This window comes from Pezoporus wallicus, unplaced genomic scaffold (assembly GCF_028554395.1).
Source record: "Pezoporus wallicus isolate ANWC-B61680 ecotype Strahan unplaced genomic scaffold, APGP_CSIRO_Pwel_v1 contig_5767, whole genome shotgun sequence".
Classification (NCBI taxonomy): domain Eukaryota; kingdom Metazoa; phylum Chordata; class Aves; order Psittaciformes; family Psittacidae; genus Pezoporus; species Pezoporus wallicus.
The window spans coordinates 10079231-10098808 of NW_026640599.1; positions in this window are offsets into that span (position 1 = coordinate 10079231).

A 19578-nucleotide genomic window follows, 5' to 3' on the forward strand; every position below is an offset into this window, starting at 1 on the left:
CTAACCTGTCGTGAAGGTCCCCAGGCCTGAAGAACTGCATGATTAGAAAAGCACTATTTCATTCCAGACGTTCCTTTAGTCAGCTTTGGTTCTCACTTTAAGAGTGAAATCTAAAATGCTAACCTTTCTCAAGGAAACAAGGCTCTTGGTGTCTGCATCCTTGCCCATTTGTCTACTGTTTAGGTATCTTTTCCCTAATCTTTTGTGAATTCATTGGCAAATTTTGATCTAATAAGCAAAAAAGTCTTAAAGACACTAAGTTCCTACACTTTTCTGGAAAATAGGGTGTGGGTGGAAGAGAAAGACCTCATTAATGCTGCCTGCGAGGGAAAGGCTGGCGAACAAACTCCCACCTCTTTAGAAACCAGATTGCACACAAGAGAGAGAAAGCAATCGGTTATGAATATCTCAAGTGTGGGAAAAGCTTCACTGAGCACTCACACATTAGTAGTCTGTAGAGGACCCAGACAGAAAGCTCAGAATCACAGGAATACAAACTTTGTTTGTTCATATGTTTTGACATTCAGTCTAATCATTTGGGGGAATTCAACCTTATTTTCATTTTAGGACCTGCAATGAGAAGGGGACCAGATGTGTTTGTGCTTGCGGTCTAAGTGTGCACATCTGTGAGACCACGTAAGCTTCATGTGGATAGGAAACATGCCTCAAATAACACATGTGTATATTTTAAGTGTCCTGAACTGGGAACTTCAACCACCAATCTGGTGGCCTTCTATGATGGGGCTATGGAACTGATGGACAGGAGTGAAGCAGTAGATGTCATCTACCTGGACTTATGCAAAGTATTCAACACTGTCCCACACAACATCCTTGTCTCTAAACCAGAGAGACATCAATTTGATGGATGGACCACTCGGTGGATAAAGAACTGGCTGGATGGCCACACACAGAGAGTTGTGGTCAATGGCTCAATGTCCAGCTGGAGACCAGTAACGAGCGGTGTCCCTCAGGGATCAGTGTTGGGACTGGTCTTGTTCAACGTCTTCGTCGCTGACATGGACAGTGGGATTGAGTGCGCCCTCAGCAAGTTTGCCAATGACACCAAGCTGTGTGGTTCGCTTGATACGCTGGAGGGAAGGAATGCCATCCAGAGGGACCTTGACACGCTTGTGAGGTGGGCTGATGCCAACCTCATGAAGTTTAACCATGCCAAGTGCAAGGTCCTACACCTGGGTCGGAGCAATCCCAGGCACAGCTACAGGTTGGGCAGAGAAGAGATTCAGAGCAGCCCTGCAGAGAAGGACTTGGGGGTGGTGGTCGATGAGAAAATGAACATGAGCCAGCTTCAGTGTGCGCTCGCAGCCCAGAAAGCCAACCGTGTCCTGGGCTGCATCAAAAGTAAACAAGCTAATCAAGAAACAACCAAGAGACAAACCCTACTTGGGAATTCAGTTCTGGTCTTACAGTACTCTGTTTTCCAAAAGGCCCAGTACTCAATGTGGAATTTGGTGCAGAATCAGGGCTTACATCTGCAAGAGGGTGAGTCAGCAAATTTACATATTTCCCCCAGAAATGCCAAGGCTTCCTTCTTCCTCTGACACAACTGAAGTTGTAAGGCTGCAGAGGTTACACAGCCAGGTAACCTGCCATCTGTGAGATCTGGTGAGCCGGTGGATGGGTTCATGGTAGATTAAACAAGCCCAGCTCTCTCAGCCTGTTTGCACAGGACAGGTGCTCCAGCCCTCTGATCATCTTCATGGCTCTCCTCTGGACTTGTTTGACCAGGCCCACATCCCTCTTGTGTTGGGGGCCACAGAGGTGGATGCAGTACTCCAGGTGGGGGTTTCACAAGAGCAGAGCACATAGGGAGAATCCTCTCCCTCATCCTGCTGGTCATGCTTCTTTTGATGCAGCATATGGTTGGTTTTCTGGGATGTAAGCACACACTGTCAGTTCATGTTGAGCTTCATCTGGAGAGGGCATGTAGTGAGAGGACAAGGGAGAATGGTTTTAAATTGAAAGAGGTTAGATTTAGATTAGACATTAGGAAGAAATTCTTTACTGTGAGGGTGGTGAGTCACTGGCACAGGTTGCCCAGAGAAGCCGTGGCTGCCCTATCCCTGGAAGTGTTCAAGGCCAGGTTGGACGGGGCTTTGAGGAATCTGGTCTAGTGGATGGTATACCTGCCCATGGCAGGGGGGATGGAACTAGATGATCTTTAAGGTCCTTTCCAACCCAGGCCTTTCTATGATTCTATAAAAGGAGCATGACCAGCAGGTCAAAGGAGGTGATCCTGCCCCTCTACTCTGCTCTTGTGAGACCTCACCTGGAGTATTGTGTGCAGTTCTGGTGTCCTCAACATAAAAAGGACATGGAACTCTTGGAACAAGTCCAGAGAAGGGCCACAAGGATGATCAGGGGACTGGAGCACCTCCCGTATGAAGACAGGCTGAGAAAGTTGGGGCTGCTCAGCCTGGAGAAGAGAAGGCTGCGTGGAGACCTCATAGCAGCCTTCCAGTGTCTGAAGGGGGCCTACAGGGATGCTGGAGAGGGACTCTTCATTAGAGACTGTAGTGACAGGACAAGGGGTAATGGGTTAAAACCTAAACAGGGGAAGTTTAGATTGGCTATAAAGAAGAAGTTCTTTCCTGTTAGGGTGGCGAGGCACTGGAATGGGTTGCCCAGGGAGGTTGTGAATGCTCCATCTCCGGTGGTGTTCAAGGCCAGGTTGGACGAAGCCTTGGGTGACATGGTTTAGTGGGAGGTGTCTGTGCCCATGGCAGGGGGGTTGGAACTAGATGATCTTAAGGTCCTTTCCAACCGTAACTATTCTATGATTTTAATTGTTCTCTGTAAGTGCTGATAGTTGATGATCATTGACAAAATTGATGGAGCCTTGCTCGTTGAATGGACTGTGTTATAAAGGCAAGGCAACAACTTACGCAAAAGGAAATGAAGCATTTGGTACCACAAAGCCACTTAAAACTAAGATGAAAGCTTTATGATCAGAGTTGTGGTTGTGGTACATGTGCTAATAAATATTCTGCTTCTGTGGACATGTGATCCAGCTGAATAGATTAGCTTTGACTCTTAGACAAAATTATCTATTGAATCAAATTTAGAATCAAATAGCAGCCAATTTCTCACCAGAATATTCTTTCACTGAGAATATATGGGTTTGTTTGGGGTTTTTTTAATACATTAGCTTGTTGCATTCCGTGTGGTCTCTGACTGGGTCTCCACCAGCTGCAGGGACTCAGGCCTTCACTTTTCATGGCAGAAAATTACCCTAAATTTCAAGCCTCAATTCTCATGCTCCTAGAGCACTCTGACTATATAAAGGTCTCGAAGTTGTCACTTAGGAGCTATGGCAACCACTTGAAGACAATGACCCAAAGCAGCTTTTCAAACATCAACATTTTTATCTTGCATTTCTTTAATCTGAATTTCTACTGAAACAAAATGTTAAAAGATTAAAAAGGCTCTAAGTAGGGCAGATGATAGTTAATTTAATTTCTTTAATCACAAGATTTTCAAAAATGTGTCCATTTCAAAAGAAAGATTTCCACTGCAAATACTTGAAAAATAAGAGACATTACATAGAACGTTTTGAGTTTCTGTCTTAGAGTCATAATATTTAATTTCCGTATGTGATTTATTTTATTCTGTCCATTTTACTTTATCCCACAATGTTGTTATAATGAATTAATTTTATGCTTAGGGCAAACCACCTCCCTGTTAGGCTCATTTACCCTTCTGGCCACACTGCTGGTGCTCCAGAGCACTGCTGGAACTGTGGAGTCAGCACATTCAAGCCACCACAGCACCAATCTGCTTCCAAAAACAGTGCAGCCACAACAGTACAGCACTGCCCCTGAGCCAGGCTAGGTGAAACATGGTGTTCACACTACTGTAACAGCTCCCTGTCTGCGGCAAGTGAGACAATCACTGGCCTGGGCACTTCAGTGCTTGCAGTACATAACAGGCAGGTATTTCCCTCGGGGTAAAGAAATCTCAAAACTGTGATAGGATTAGATGGACATTAACTATCTACTGACCCCTGCAGGCACTTCAGTCCAGTCCTGAGAGCCTCAAAAAATGAAGAGTGAATGTCTCGCTCACACATTCGCTGCCTAGTGCTACATGCTGCATTTAAGGCACCTGTATTTTCAGACTTAAAGCCCCTCTGGTGCTTAAAGCTCAGTCCTTGAGCATGCCCACTCAGTGCTTAGCAGATCGGAACTACCTCAAACCTGTGCTTCCACCAGGATTTACAAACCCCAGCATTTGTCCATCTGTGTGTCTCAAATGCCTCTGCCATTTCCAGGCAGTGCTACCAGGACCACCTGAGGATAAACCAGCCCACGCGGGTTAGGGACATGAGAGAAGCTGAGTACAGCCAGGGCAAAGGATGATCACACAAGCACTCCAGTGGGAAGCCACCATCCTGTTTTAGGACCAGGACAGGACAGATTAGCCTGAGCTTCTTCCTCCTGCACCAAGTGGACAGTGATAGTCAGGTGATACACCATCAAGAAAGAGTAACTGGATTTCATGTTGGCCAAGAAGGAATTTTCCTAATGAACACTGATTAAGAGAGGCTGGAAAGGTTCTGCTGCCTCCCTTCCGACATATAGAGAACAAGCCTTATGAGGAATGGCTGAGGGAACTGAGGATGATTAGTCTGGAGGAAAAGAGGCTGAGGTGTCCGAGATGCTCCAGCCACTTAATCATCTTCACAGCCCTTCAATGGACTCTCTCCAGTACATCCGTGTCTCTCTTGTTCTGGGGAGCCCAGAACTGGACCCAGCACTCCAGGTGTATCTCACCACTGCTGTGTAGAGGAGAAGGATCACCTTTGTTGACCTACTGGCAACACTTTACTAATGATGCCCAGGGCACCATTCACCTTCTTTGCTGCAAGAGCACATTGCTAGCTCGTGTTCAACTTGGTGTTCCCAGATCCCTAGGTCCTTCACTGCAAACCTGCTTTCCAGCCAGTGTGTATTAGTGTCTGAGTTTACTCCTCCCCAGGGGCAGGACTTGGCCTTTCCCTTTCCTGAATTTCATGAGATTCCTGTCAGCTTATTTGTCTAACCTGGTGAGGTCGCTCTGAATGGCGACGCAACCATATGGTGTATCAAATACTACTCCCAATTTTGTAGTGCCTCCAGACTGGCCACACTTGGATACAAATGCCCCCTTCTTGAAAGCAGTTCCAATTTTATCTGTCAAACACCTAAAAGCACAGAAAAATCTCTGGGTAGAATATCAGTATTTACCTGTCTTTTAGCAGAAAGGCATGAGTTTTGCCTAAGGGCACTTTTTCCTACAAAAAGTTCAACATTAAAAGATGCAGTGCTACTATCAAACCTGTGTCAACAGATTTAATAAAAGATATCATCTCTCCCTAAAACACCACATTTGTGATTAAACCAAAACGGTCGCTACTAGTGCTACTGCTATTGCTACTATAAAATTTCAATTTTCTTATTTGGGCTTCAAGAGTAGGTTTTATGGATTCTTCACTAGTAGTTAAAAACCTCTGCTTCTTACCTCTGCATTCTTGAATAGATTGCCTCATATATTCTGTTAAACTATTATTAATCACATTTATTACTTGAAGATTTAAGCCTTCATCTAAGAGATCCATATAGAGAGTAAGGAGGTACACACTATTGGAGGGGAACATTGCCGAGCTGTCTGCTTCTTCCATTAATCAAGGCACCAAAGGGAAGATTTCCATCCATACAGCTACACCAGTTCTCACCAGGAAACAAACTCCCTTTAACGTCTGAAAACCATTTCTTACTTAACAATGCCAGATAATTAACTAATCAGAGAAGCATATGTCTTGGAGAATGAGAGAAATGTATTTCTGTGAAGACTGTTCAGTCCCAGACACAAATGTGACAATGGGTTTTTTCCCTCTAATTAGTATTGAAGCTAATTTCCTCCTTAGCTCTATCTTACTGCTCATTTGAATTTCTCAGAAACGTTTGTTTCGACTCCAAGAAAAACTGCACTTCAAATGCTTGCATCTCTGCTGATGCTCGGATTAGATCTCCTCTCAGAGCAAAGCATTCCCCAGGACAGCTCTGCTTAGCAGGATGCAGGTCTTGTTATTTGTGTGAATCAATCCAGACCGTTTCAGGGTCACTTTTAGCAAAGGAAAGCCTGCCTGTTAAGACTAGATAAGAGTGAGGTCATTGATTTATTTCTTTCCTCATTATTTGGCAAGGTTTCAGTTGAAGCCTAAACTCATTATCTCTGTGGAAATACAAACATAAGTTGGTCCCTTGAAGCAAGTTAATTTAGTTTGAAAACAGGGAGTTACCTTCTGAATTCAATTAGCTAATAACTTCTGATAGGTAAAGGTCACAGAAGATCAAGGTAACATGCTGGTTGAAGTTAAACGCAATTCCAGGTAATACCAGAGACCACGTTCCCCCCTCCTACTGAATCATGCCTGCAGATCCGACCCACCATCTCCAAGTTCTCCATCAATAAGAGAGACAAATTAATGCCAGAAGGGAACACCTTCAGGGCTGAGAACAGCAGCAGTCCCTTTGAGCCATGGCTCCTTCGAAGTCTTGCCTTTGTACTGGGAGGAAATCAGCAGGGGAAGTCCTCACTCCTACCAACCACGTTGAATAAAGCCCCTCTACACACCTGTGTTAATCAGAATAATGTGTACATTAAAATCCAAATCCCTCTCTACAGCAAATTTGTGGGTAAATGCAGGATTCATTTTCTATTCCCAGGTGTAGAGATGTTTCTTACAAGGAGAGATCTGATCTAGGAGAGACCATGCTTCTGCAGAAGATATGACACTTCTGGATCACCCTAATGGGCCATGAGCCACAGAGGCTGTTGCAGGCTGGGATGGAAAAACATTCCCTGTTTAAAGGCCAAGTTAGAAAATAACACTATGACAGAAACACTGATAGGCTTGATCACAGTATAACTGTTGGTATCACTGTAATGGAGGGGAAGTAAATGGTGCAAGGGTGGCACACCGTAATTGTTCTCTCAAGACAACGCTGGACTCTGAGCTACCTTGGGCAGTCATGAGCTACAAGCAGCTCCCTCTTAAAGAAACGATTTTTCATGTTACAATGTGAAAGCACATTTCTTGCCAGTATTACCCCAGGTCATTAGCTGGATTGTAATTCTTGTGTTTTTTCCAAACTGATTTCCACCTTAATTTGATTTTGAGCACCTGATTAAATTTACCCTCCCTGAAGAAACATTCAATTTAACTCCAGCTTGACATTATCCTTGTACCAAGACACAATTCTCATGGTTGCACTTTCAGCTATAGAGTAATTTTGCCACTGCTTTAAAGTGTCATTCTCTAAGCAATGACAATATATTGGCTTGTTCCTGCACTCCCTTGTTATACATAAGCTCAGAAAGCAGAACAATAAAGTGTACAATGCAAAAGGTGAAGCAGTAACTCTTCAGAGAACTACGGAACACTGAATTACAGGATGAGGAAAGCCATGTATCATGCATTACTCAAAACCTTTCCTAAACTTTACCTTTCCCAAATGATTCTTTTCATTCCACCAAGAGGCACCAGGCACCACAGGATAATGTGCAAGGTGCAGCACCAGTATTCATTTTAATTCTTCATCCCACAAGGAATAGAATTCAATATCCAAAAGCATGGCTATCTCTTTGGTTCATTACAGTAGCCCTCAGGGCTCTCGCCTCTTCACGGGGCTGGACCAATTTGCCTTCCTGGATACTTTCTCTTCCAAGACTCCAAGTGGACATACAGGCAAGGTCTAAATTGTTTATGTAGAAGTCAACCCTCAGGACACTGTGGGTCTCTGGTGTGTTTTATGTGCATTCATCCTAGACCGATCCCTCACAAAAACATTATGCAGAAGAAATATACCGGATCAGAGGAAGGGTCCATGTAGTCCAGTATTCCACCACTGACAGGAACCAGCAGCACATACCAAGGGGAACAATTTTAAAAAGGGATTACCATGCAGGCACTTTCCCCACTCTCTCCTCCCTGCATCCAGCAGCCTGCCACGCAGGGAGTTCCTCAGGCAAGAATGTCATCTTGCTGCGTAATAGTCCCTGATGGATTTGTTTTCCTATTAATTCATCTGATCAGTTTTGAGCCTGTCTAGCCTCTTGATACTCAGCAGATACTGTGAGACTGGTTCCTGTTTAATCACACACCGCAAGGACCAAGTTGTTTGCTGTTGTTAGCTTAAGCCACTACCCGCTAATTCCGCCTGATGTCCCTTGTTCTTGTTCTGGCAGAAACGCAAATAATCATTTGCTACTTATTTTCTCCATGCCACTCATGATTTTAAACACCGCTATCGCACGCCTTTCTACCTCTCTTTTCCTGTCTAAAGAGTCTATTTAATCAATCCCAATTCAGAGGCCGTTCTCTATTTCTGAAAACACCTGTCAGGTTTCTCTGCCCCTTTTGAGCTCTGCTATATCTTTTCTTAGGCAAGGAGATCACAATGGTGCTAAGTAATCAAGAGGTGAATGCACAGCAAAATGATTATTTTGTTTTCTGTGTCTTCCCTAGCAATTTCTGACCATCTATTTGCTTTCTTTGAGCATTGCTCTGCCCTCAGCCAACATTTCTTGGAATTACTGACAGCCGCTCTGAGCTGTCAGCCCCAAATAGTAAGAAGTAGTTTGAAGCTCATCTTTAGCGTCACACAGTCAGGTTTATTTTTTCCCTTGTGCGTTATTTTGTGCTTATTGACATTGAATGCAGGCTGCCACTTTACTGCAATTCCTCTCGGAATCATGAGACTCTTCCACATTTTTGAAAGTAGGCTTTCAGTTTTCCCTCTCCTGGATAACTCAGTTAAAGAAACATCCAGCACATCACTATTTAGCACATTTTCCATACTACTTACGAATATGACATACATTGCAGGTCTTAATGCAGATCCCGGTGGGATTCCACTTGTTATCTCCCACTGAAATGCATGACCTGTTCCTACCTCTCACATCAGTTCCAGGGGGGATCTTTCCTTTCATCCTGCTACAGTTTTGCTTCTTTAGGATCCTCCGACAGAGGATTTTATCAAAAGCTTGTGGAAAATCTGAGCACACCATACCAACCAAATCACCCTAATCCACACACATGTCAGCACTTCAGACAAACAGTAGCAGATTTCTTTCAGACACAATTTCTCTCAACAAAAGCCACATTGACATATTTCTAAAGTCCTTTTTAAAGACCGGTGTCAAATAGCCATTTGCCCTTTCTGTGGTCCTTTAATACAGTGGACTGGGGGGGAGGGGGTGTTTGGAGGCAGGTGCTCCTGCTCTGCTACTGAAAGCTGCTTGAATCAGAATACACTGTGGTTGCAATGACCAAAATATGACCTCCAGCCATAACCATGCAAATGAGACCCCGCTTGCCCTTCTGAATGATACCAAGCACCATTTCTTCTCCAGGGGATTCCCTGTTTAGTGGCTTCAGTAAGCAATCACATGCTGCTTACAACGCAGTCTCCCTCTCCATCGTGATGTCTTCCCCACTGAAACTCCTATTGTTTTCCTTCAGCTGTTCAGTCCTGTGGATTGCTTCCATGCCTCTAATTCCCTAAAAACCCCCTGCAGAATAACCCCTCAGCAGCCAGACCTCTCCAGCAGCCAGGCTGCACTTCACTTGCTAAGTCAGGCCCTTTCAGAGTTCACCTGCAAGGCCAAGGATCTGCTTTAGTAGGGGTGAGGCTCCTGCTTTTCTCCCCCACCTTCAGCCATCCCTGATGATCATTGCCTGATGCAGCTGTCTTTTAAGAAATGTTAACAAAAGCCCAATTAACAACTCATATGGGTTGCCCAGTGATGGAAATTTTGAACCCACAGAACTATACTGGCCCTTCCCTTTACAATTCTAGGTTAATCATCTTAGTGTTATGGCTACTCATCTAAAGCCTGAGACATTAACTCAATCAGTGCTAGTGACAGAGTTCTTCTAATAACATCCAGCTATTTGTCAACATCTGGCAGTTATTCCAAATTGTTGTGGTTATTCCAAATAAAATTTAATTATGCAAACATACCAGATTCTTCCTAATTTTACTTATTTTTATGTTAAAGGAATTATTCTTATTCTTATCACCCAATGGCTTGAAAAAAACATAAATGTGCTAGTTTCATTGGCAACTTAGCTTTCATCACAAGTTCTTAGAGCTTTATACATACAATCAGTAAAAAATCCACCAGGATCTTAGGCACTGCTTTGCATGTATGAGGTGCTATCTATAAAAGAATTCAATCAGAAAATTCATTACAAAATGTGAGAAATGGCCCAGAACCTCCAGTCTAGTGTATGCAGAAGTTTATGAAGTGGTGTAAAGGGAAAATTGTTTCCAGAAGGCATCAGACAGATTAGATGGATAGCAAAGATAAAAACTTCCAGACAAGAAATTGGAAAACAGACCACACTGATGCCCCAAAATATGCCATTATAATTCAAGATACTAGTGCTCTCGTTAACAAGTAGATGTGTATCCACTCATGTGAAGCTAGACTGGGGATTAAAAATGTTCCTGTCTCTGAAAACAGATATTATGAATTATGTTAATATTAATGGAGTATTCTCCTCTGAAGAGGTAAAACCTCCAGTGGAAGAAAAACAATTAACTTGAATTTTCTCACCAATACATTTATGTGTCTGCATATGTACATGCACCTAAAGATGACCACATGAGCTCATGGAGCATTGTTAAAACATGCTTTGAGCTTCACAGTATTTTTAAAATCAAAAGTAGAAACAGGTAGGGTGGCGCTACTTTCCTGTTGTGAAGCAGCCTGAAACAGTTCGTTTCAGATGACCCTGCACCATCTCCCAGTAGCAGCTGCCTGCTGGGGAAGGGAAGGTGGAAGGAGCTGCTGGCTTTTCCCTCAGCCAGCTCATGGCAGGACAAGCCTGCAGGCACAGCAGAGTCAAAGCAGCTGCATTCTGCCCTTACAGCCAGCTTGCCTAAAAGCCGAGACTGAATCTGACCCATGGAAAAAGGAGGAGATTCCACCAGGCTTTTGGACCTTTGGCTGCCCAAAGCCTGGGCATTGCAATATTTGCATATTTTCCCAAAGCTTCTCCTTTGAAAGTCTCAAAATTACATGAAAACTCATCTTTCACTTGAAACAAGCAGTAGGTTTAGGCCTCCATGGAAGCCCAGATGTGAACCATACACATACACGAGAAACCAAACGGGTCCAAAGATCTCCAGGTCCATTACTGTTACTGCTTCCCATGTCTCACGTTTTTAGCATCTGGATTTCTCAACACTGCACAAAAGCTCCAGGCAAGGGGCTCACCATTTCCTTTCTTCCAGTCTTGGGGTTGTTACGTGCCACTGCAGGTGAGGAAAGGGAGGCAGTTTTGGTCCAATGACTCCCCCAGTGGTCTGCCAAGAAGCAGATCACTGCTGCTGGCCAAAGCTTGCACTCTTCTGTTGCGGGAGCACTGCTGTCACTGACAGCAGGTTTCACACCAGAGGCGTTCAGGCTAACAGGAAAATCTTTTCAGCTTCCCCAAAACAGCCAGCCCCTGAAGCTACAGCGTGGTCAGGCTCATGTTTTCTTTTGAGTGGGTGCGGAAGGCTTGAACAGATTTACTGACCACGCTATGAGTTCTGTCATCTGGAGCCTTCTGACTGCTCTTTGTTTGTAATTTTTCAGAAAACAGCTCTTGGTGAGGAAGGACATACCCTGTGTTGCTGGTGACAATCTTTTCCCTCCCTCCCACAATAACAACCCCTCAGCGGCAATCCTGCCGTTACCAGAAGCGCACAGGAGCACCGAGATGGGAACATTGATATGCTGAAGCATGAAGCAGCATGGAATTATAATGAGCAACTGACCCTTAACAAATAATTTGGTAAGCCTCAACAACAGATCCCTGTGGTGACCTATTCAAACATACCCAGGCATCAGGCACAGCGAGCAGGTGATTTGCAAGGCATACTGCTGCTGTCTGGGGACAAACTGAGCACAAAGCAGTGGCACAGCCAAGCCTGTTCAGTATCAATGCCAACTTGCCACAGCTGTTTCTGGCTGTATCCATGGGTTTCCAGTAACTAAACTGACCTTATGGGTAATAAGTATGAAATCACAGAAGACGTGATGTCAGGCATTTTTAGCAAGACGATTTTAAAATTAACTCTTCCTTGCTAGGCAGTATGAGGCTCCAGTCTATTGGTAATGTGGCTGCAGACTCACAAGGATGAAAAGCATCATGCCAGCCCTCTGCGAAATGGCATCAAGTGTTGCAAACGACCTTGAAGTCTGCTTTCCTGCAGGATGATCAAGAGACACAGAATCTGACATTTCCCTTTTTTCTTTTTTTAAGTGCTGCTTATTTCGTTTCCATTAAAAATACCATCTGGCAGGAATCTTATCTCAGAAATCAACACCCAGGTCTAAGAGAGGAGCTCTGCCCCATGAACTATTCTGTGTTATCAGCTTTCTTAACTGGGAACTTCAGCTTACTCAGCCAACTTTTCCTAACAGCTATTTCAAAGCGTAGGCCTGAGGAATAATTCTGTGTAACAGCTAGCTGTGCAGCAGGTCAACACATTATTTTATCTCAGCAATACTTAACATCTTTAAAAGCTTGGAAAGTTTTAAAATCTTTTTAAAAACAGGGGGAATTACTTATTGGCACCTCATGAACCATGTGCATGGGGAACTGCTACTTTATTTTCAGATTACCCAATGGTATGAACCAACTCACTCCCTTTTTTAGCACTTTAGACTCCATAATGAAGAAAACAGTCATAATATTTTGGTTTTCACTCTGGTATTATAAGTAGATACAAGAAAATCAGCTACACCCAGCTGTAGCAAGTTGCAGCTGGATTAGTATCTTCCAAACATTTTCCTCCATATTTTGATTCTGTAATGGTGAAAGAGATTGTAGGGTATAAACATTTGCACATAGATAGTATACTTTAAGTATGCTACCTTGAATACGTCTCATATCTCAAAATCCCTGTGTTTTCACTTAGGAGTTTGTAAACTTGCAAACTTTTCTTCCTTTAATTATGAGGAAAAAAAACAACACTGAATTTCAAGTTTAGATGTGGTAGGTCAAATATTGGCTCTTGCACAGAGGCATGCTTCCCAAGGCACCTTGGAAAGCTGAAAATCCAAAGCAGAGAAGGAGTTTTGACTCAAACAGTGATTATGTTAGTATTGACCTAAACTAATGTACAGGTCACTGCCAACACAATTTATATGCTAAATTACACTATAGGAGCTAACTGAGCTAAATGGGATGGGAAGCACCAATATTAGATCTATTTCACTTCCAATGACTAAGAAATTTTGCTCTGCAAGGAAAACCCTAGGTCCTTCCGTTAGATCAAGCAGAGAAGCTGAAATGTATACAAAATTGAATTGGAATGGATGAGGCTGTTACCACAAAAATTAGTAAAGTCTGCATTTAGTTACAGCAATTCTAAATGGAACATGAAGATTTTAAAAGCAGCAGAGAGGAATGAGGGCCAGTGCACTCCTGTCAGCTTAATTACAGTAGAGATGGTTTCTTTCTGGAATGCTATTTAAACTCCCAGAAAACTGTATGCAGCTAGCAAAAAAGGAAACAAAAAGAAACAAAAATGCAATATTGATCTCAGTACTCCACAGTGACTAAGCTAAAACTTCCTGTTACAAACTTCTACCTCTTTCACAACAAGTTTTATGGCTGCTTTTTTCTTTCTCTGTCCTCCTTCTTAAGAGACTACTTTAGCATCCCCAGCATCTTCACTCTCAGAGACATATTAGAGAAAACTTCTTACTGAAAAGTTATACAGGGTTGATTACCTTTATTGTTGTAGCAAGTTCACAGGAAATGAGGTTGTTTATGAGTACTGAATATAGATTTCAGTTTACATTTCCAACACCAGTGAACCTTGTATTTAAGAAAAGAAAAAAAAAAAGAAATTAAAAAGAATGAGGAAAAGAAAAAGAAAAAAAAAGGAAAAAGAAGAAGAAGAAGAAGAAGAAGAAGAAGAAGAAAAGAAAAAGGTCTTTTGATATCAGATCCTCAGATTTTAGTAAATTTCAGGCACTTGGAGAATACATGACTTCAGTGTCTGGCTGATGTGGTTCTGAGCAACCTGATCTAGTTGAAGATGTCCCTTCTCAGTGCAGGGGGGGTTGGACTGGATGACCTTTGAAGGTCCTTTTCAACCCGAACTGGTCTATGATTCTATGACTTCCATTTATTTTACGGGTATAACAGCATCTTACTGCCATCTAGTGAACACTGTAAAGGCGACAAACATCGAGGTGCATGAACATTTCTGGTCAAAAGCCATTTTTCTTTCACAGGTCTTCCAAATAGAAGAGAAAAGCCAATTTAGATATGGAATAGAGCCAGAAAAAAAAATAATAAAAAAAAGTTTTTCAAAAGAATACTGAAGAGGGACAGGCAGGCACAAAGAGAGGAGCTGGGTATATTTTAGGACCAGTGTCATGGAAATGCAGCAGCCACTCCTCCATAGATTTTGCTGTGATCGCCCATGCTTTCAGGCAGTAGGGCCTACTTTTTTGACAACAACTAAACATTTCGTTCTCATACACTTGTCCAAAATGCAAGGCAGCTAGCACACCCATAACCCTGAGCAAGGCTTTAGTGACAGAAGAGGCACACTCAGGCACCATCAACAACTGTCAGCAACACCTGCCTCTGCTCTGGTTTAAGAGAATATGGAATTAGGCTGCCACAGGGGGTTTTCCATCCACAAAGCTGTGGTGCAGGCACCTGCGAGGGCAGATGCAGCTTTGTTGTTGTCTGAGCTGAGGTGACAAGTATTTGATCTTCTCCCAAAGGCTGACTGAGAACAAGACTTAGAGTGTGCTAGTCTCAGTTCACATCTGAGAAAGCAGAAGCAAGGGTGGGATCCTGAGGACAGGAGCCTATGAACCTACAAATGGCACTGACAGAGACTACTACACTTGACACAGTGGAGTTACTGCTCTGCAGGTGAATTTCTCTCTTGGTCAGCAACACCAAAGTCAGATGGGTTATTTTGGCTAGCAAGTTCCTAGCTGTGGCTGTCTCAGGGCACATCAGCAACATGCTGGCAATGGCAGATCCAGACATCCAGTATGGGTTTTCCAGTGCAATACTGCAACTGTCCTTCATAGTCCACTGACTTGTAGAGGACAGCATGTATCTAACAGGTGGTGTTCAGCCCTGACTTTTTCTGTCGTTACTTATCAGTGCAACAGCCCAAAAACTGTGCTAATGCTCAGAGTCATTTGGGGCACTTTCTTTGAATACATGTTTGTTAAAGGAAGAAGAAGTGGATAGACCATAAACACACTTGTAACCCACCACCCGGACACTGCCCTGCAAAGACTATGTTATTTATTAGGTCAAGAAGGTGGTTTCACAATATTTGTATATATTCACAAACTCATAGATTCTGTCAGCACTTACAGAGGTGGTGTTTTAGAAACCATAATCCTTCATTGCCCAGTGACTAGCCGTATTGTCGCCCATTCTTGCCATGCTCATTCAAACACATTAATAACAAGCTCCATGCTGTTCCCATCACACAGGACATGCAGGGTTTCTGAGACCAATGTCACAAGAAACGCACCTGGCTGAAAAAGAAAGGGAAAGAAATGAAGCAGAACAGCAGAACTTTTTTATGGCAGGTATGTTTGCAGAGGAAAACCTTAAATGCATTTTCAAGTACTAGCATATTCCCCAAAAGTAGGTTGTAGGAATAAATATATCTACGATACCTCACACTGCTGAGTGGCAGATTTTAAGAAGTTTGTGTTTACATTACTCAGCTATACTGCTTCAGCTAGCTGAAAATATTAGCAGCAGTGAGAAGTCAAGATGAAGTTCCTGTCAAAGTACCACTCAGCACTTCTCAGCCTGGTATATTCTTCAATAACTCTTTGCAGTCAGTGCACACACAGCTGATCCCACCAGTCTAGCCTTACCAAGAGCCAAAAAGGAGAAGACTTCTCTAATTGGTAATTTTAATTATGGTCATTTTGATCCAATACCACTTACAAAACAGATGTTTTCTACCCTCCTTTCTCCATAAAAGCTTTCTATGCTATAGATTCTCTGTCATGCATGACAAGCAATGCAATATATTTGTTAAAATATCCCTGTAAACCATGAGGAGGATAGGACCAACTGCTAGTTTCACCAGTGCAATACTGAACATCTGCTCCATCTGTTCCAGGAAATGGTGACAGGCATCTTGCTACAATATATCATGCTAATTTTTCCAAGATATTTTTATAGTAGGTCATTTAAACGATAGTGAGGCATTTTATCACTACAAGCAAGAACAGATTGAACCTCCATAACCATTCTGCTTTAGTAGCCTGAATCACTTCCTGTTTCTGCAACTTTAGTGCTACCATGGCAGTGACACCCTGTGACAGTCACACCCTTTGCCAAAACTGGACCATCCTTGTGGGACTGCATATGGCATGGCATGCAGGAGCACAGCCCATAATGCAGTGGAGGAAAGGAAGGATTTAAGAGTTTCTCCTTTGCACATAGTAAACCCTACCAACTTCAAAAGAGCTGTGCAACTGGATGAATGTAGCACATTCGCACGTATTAAGAGCATCACTTAATTTCATCAATTTGAACACAAAAAAAAACAGCATTCAGTTCAAGTATTTCATCACTTGCTAAAGAAAGAAGGCTGCCCATGTTCTCCATTTGGATGCTGAAGAGTGATACATATTTGGATTTCATCTTGGATTGCACTTACAAAATTTTAATTTTTTTAATCACCTGCAGAAATCTTGATAGTACAGCAGCAGCCAGAAAGTCTTTCTTGTTGCTCTTTCAAACTCTGTTCCATATATTTAAACACATATAAACCTCAAATTAGTGCTACTTAACTAACATTAGATTCTGCAGATAAAACCCATTTTTGTCCTTCAGCATTTTCTCCACTCTCAAGAGGCCTTATTCTTTTCTATTTCTATAGCATTGATTTTACTGGTTTCCTTTTATAGGTTTTTGGGAATACCTTTTGACTGAGGGATGTTAACATCATGCAAAGCACATACCTCTCAGCTGCTCATTTTTTTTCAGGTTTACTATATGACTACTTTTCAAATCACTGCCATTCCCTATGACTCAAAACACCAGCAAAAATTGAAGAACAGGAACAACCAAAATAACTTCCTATGTGAATTCATGCAGGCCACAAATGTCACTTTCCTGACAAGCACTGACATTGAGGAAAGCTTGGTAATAAATTCAGTACTCCCAGAGTTGGATCATATAAGACATTGTCCTGGGTTCAGCAGTAGCAGGCATTTTTCTCCTTCTTGGTAGCTGGTGCAGTGCTGTGTTTTGACTTTCGGCCTGGGAACAGCACTGATAACACTGATGTTTTTAGTTACTGCTCAAATGTTTTAGTCTGACCAAGGACTTTGTGAGCCTCATGCTCTGCCAGGGAGGAGGGGAAGCTGGGAGGAAGCAGAGACAGGACACCTGACCCAAGCTAGCCAAAGAGGTATTCCATACCACAGCACATCATGCCCAGGATGCAACTGAGAGTTACCCAGAAGGGCTAGTGCACTGTGGGGTTGAACAAGGTATGGGTCAGTGCTTGGTTGGGTGGGGTGGGGTGAGTTATCTGTCGGCGGGTGGTGAGATGATGTATTCTCTTCCCTTGTTATTTCCTTTATCATTATTATCATTGGTGGTAGCAGCAGTGATTTGTGTTATACCTTAGTTACTAAACTGTTCTTATCTCAACCTGTGGGAGTCGCATTCTTTTGATTCTCCTCCCCATCCCTCCAGAAGCAGGGGGAGGGCAAAAAGGGGGGGGGGGGGGGAGAGAGCAACTGCGTGATTTCCGGATTAATAGTCATTTGTCACAGTGCTGATTTATTGGCTCTCAAAGTTGTTTCTCTTGATGTCACAGTTTCAGAATGTTGTACCTTACTTAGACCCGGTATTTGCTGTGTTAGTGTTTGTCCTGGGTTCAGCAGTAGCAGTCATTTTTCTCCTTCTTGGTAGCTGGTGCAGTGCAGTGTTTTGACTTTCAGCTCGGGAACAGAGCTGATAACGATGTTTTGGTTTGGCCAAGGACTTTGTGAGCCTCATGCTCTGCCAGGGAGGAGGGGAAGCCGGGAGGAAGCAGAGACAGGACACCTGACCCAAACGGACCAAAGAGGTATTCCATACCACAGCACGTCATGCCCAGGATGTAACTGGGAGTTAGCCTGAAGGGCTGTGGGACTGCAGGGTTGGAGGAGGTATCGGTCGGAGCTTGGTCGGGCTGGGGGGGCGAGTTATCGGTCAGCTGGTGCTGAGGTGTTGTATTCTCTTCCCTTGTTATTTCCTTTATCATTATTATCATTGGTGGTAGCAGTAGTGATTTGTGTTATACCTTAGTTACTAAACTGTTCTTATCTCAACCCGTGGGAGTTGCATTCTTTTCGATTCTCCTCTCCGTCCCTCCGAGAGCAGGGGGAGGGCAAGAAAGGGGGGGGGGGGGGGGAAGTGAGCGAACGAATTACCTGACTGGGTTTAAACCACGACAGTGTTTATTAAGTGTGGGGCTTGGGCTAAGGTCCTTGCCTTATTGAACTTTATGGTAATTATTTGTAATACGGGCGGGCTCCATCAGCAGGGTGGGACAGATGTGGACTTGTACCTGGCCATCCCACTGCCCTTCACCATCCTGGCCCTCGTCCTCACCTCCATCTTCGTGAGACTGGGGGAGCCAAGGGGGAACAGCCCCGGGAGCCATCAGCAGCCAAAACAGCCTGGGAGAGTGGTCCTGGGGACCAAGCAGCAGCAGCAGCAGGGCCAGAGGCCGGCAGGAAGCCAGTGGAGGAGATCAGATGAGATCAGGCGTTTTCAGGGTGATGGGGCTATAGGCTTGAAAATCTATCAATACATTTTAGCAATCTTAAATGTAAGTGAGGCATGCCTGAATCTGAAATCAGGGGGAGTACAAAGACTTCGAAGTGTTTTTTTCCACCAGAGCCAGAGTGCTTAACACAAGTGGGATTTGTTCACCCTCCCTTTAATGAGATGCCCTTGATAGAGGAAGTAAGTCAAACAGCAGCACTGCAAAGAAGATCAAATTTTATCCTGCTTTTAGCATATTAGGAGGTATAATCAGAGACTGGTCACCATCAACTCATTGTGAAAAAACAAGACAAGGGGATCTCACGTGCCATCAAGTCCATTTCCGCTGTAGGCAGACATCTAGTACAACTTCTTATAGTTTCACACACATTGATCAAGCCCAGTATCAATGTGAGTGGGCTGTTGCAGGGCCTTACCATTCTGATCCTCAATAATCTTCAATCCCTTCAGGTGGGTAAGTTTATTACTGTGACAATAACAGTATGAATGCCATTTTACAAGCATGATCCCTAACTTGTGGAACCTCGACTGGAACTTAAAGACAAGTATGACAAGAGATGAGAAAGGAAAGAAGCTCCCTCTGGAGAGGAGTCGGAGCTTTGAGAGAAAGGAACACTAAAATTACAGGCTAAGAAGTGTGAGCATGCCTGCAAGGTCTAATTTCTCCCACTTCCATGAATTTCATTTTGTTAAATACCTTTTTAAAGGGTGGATTCTGTTGT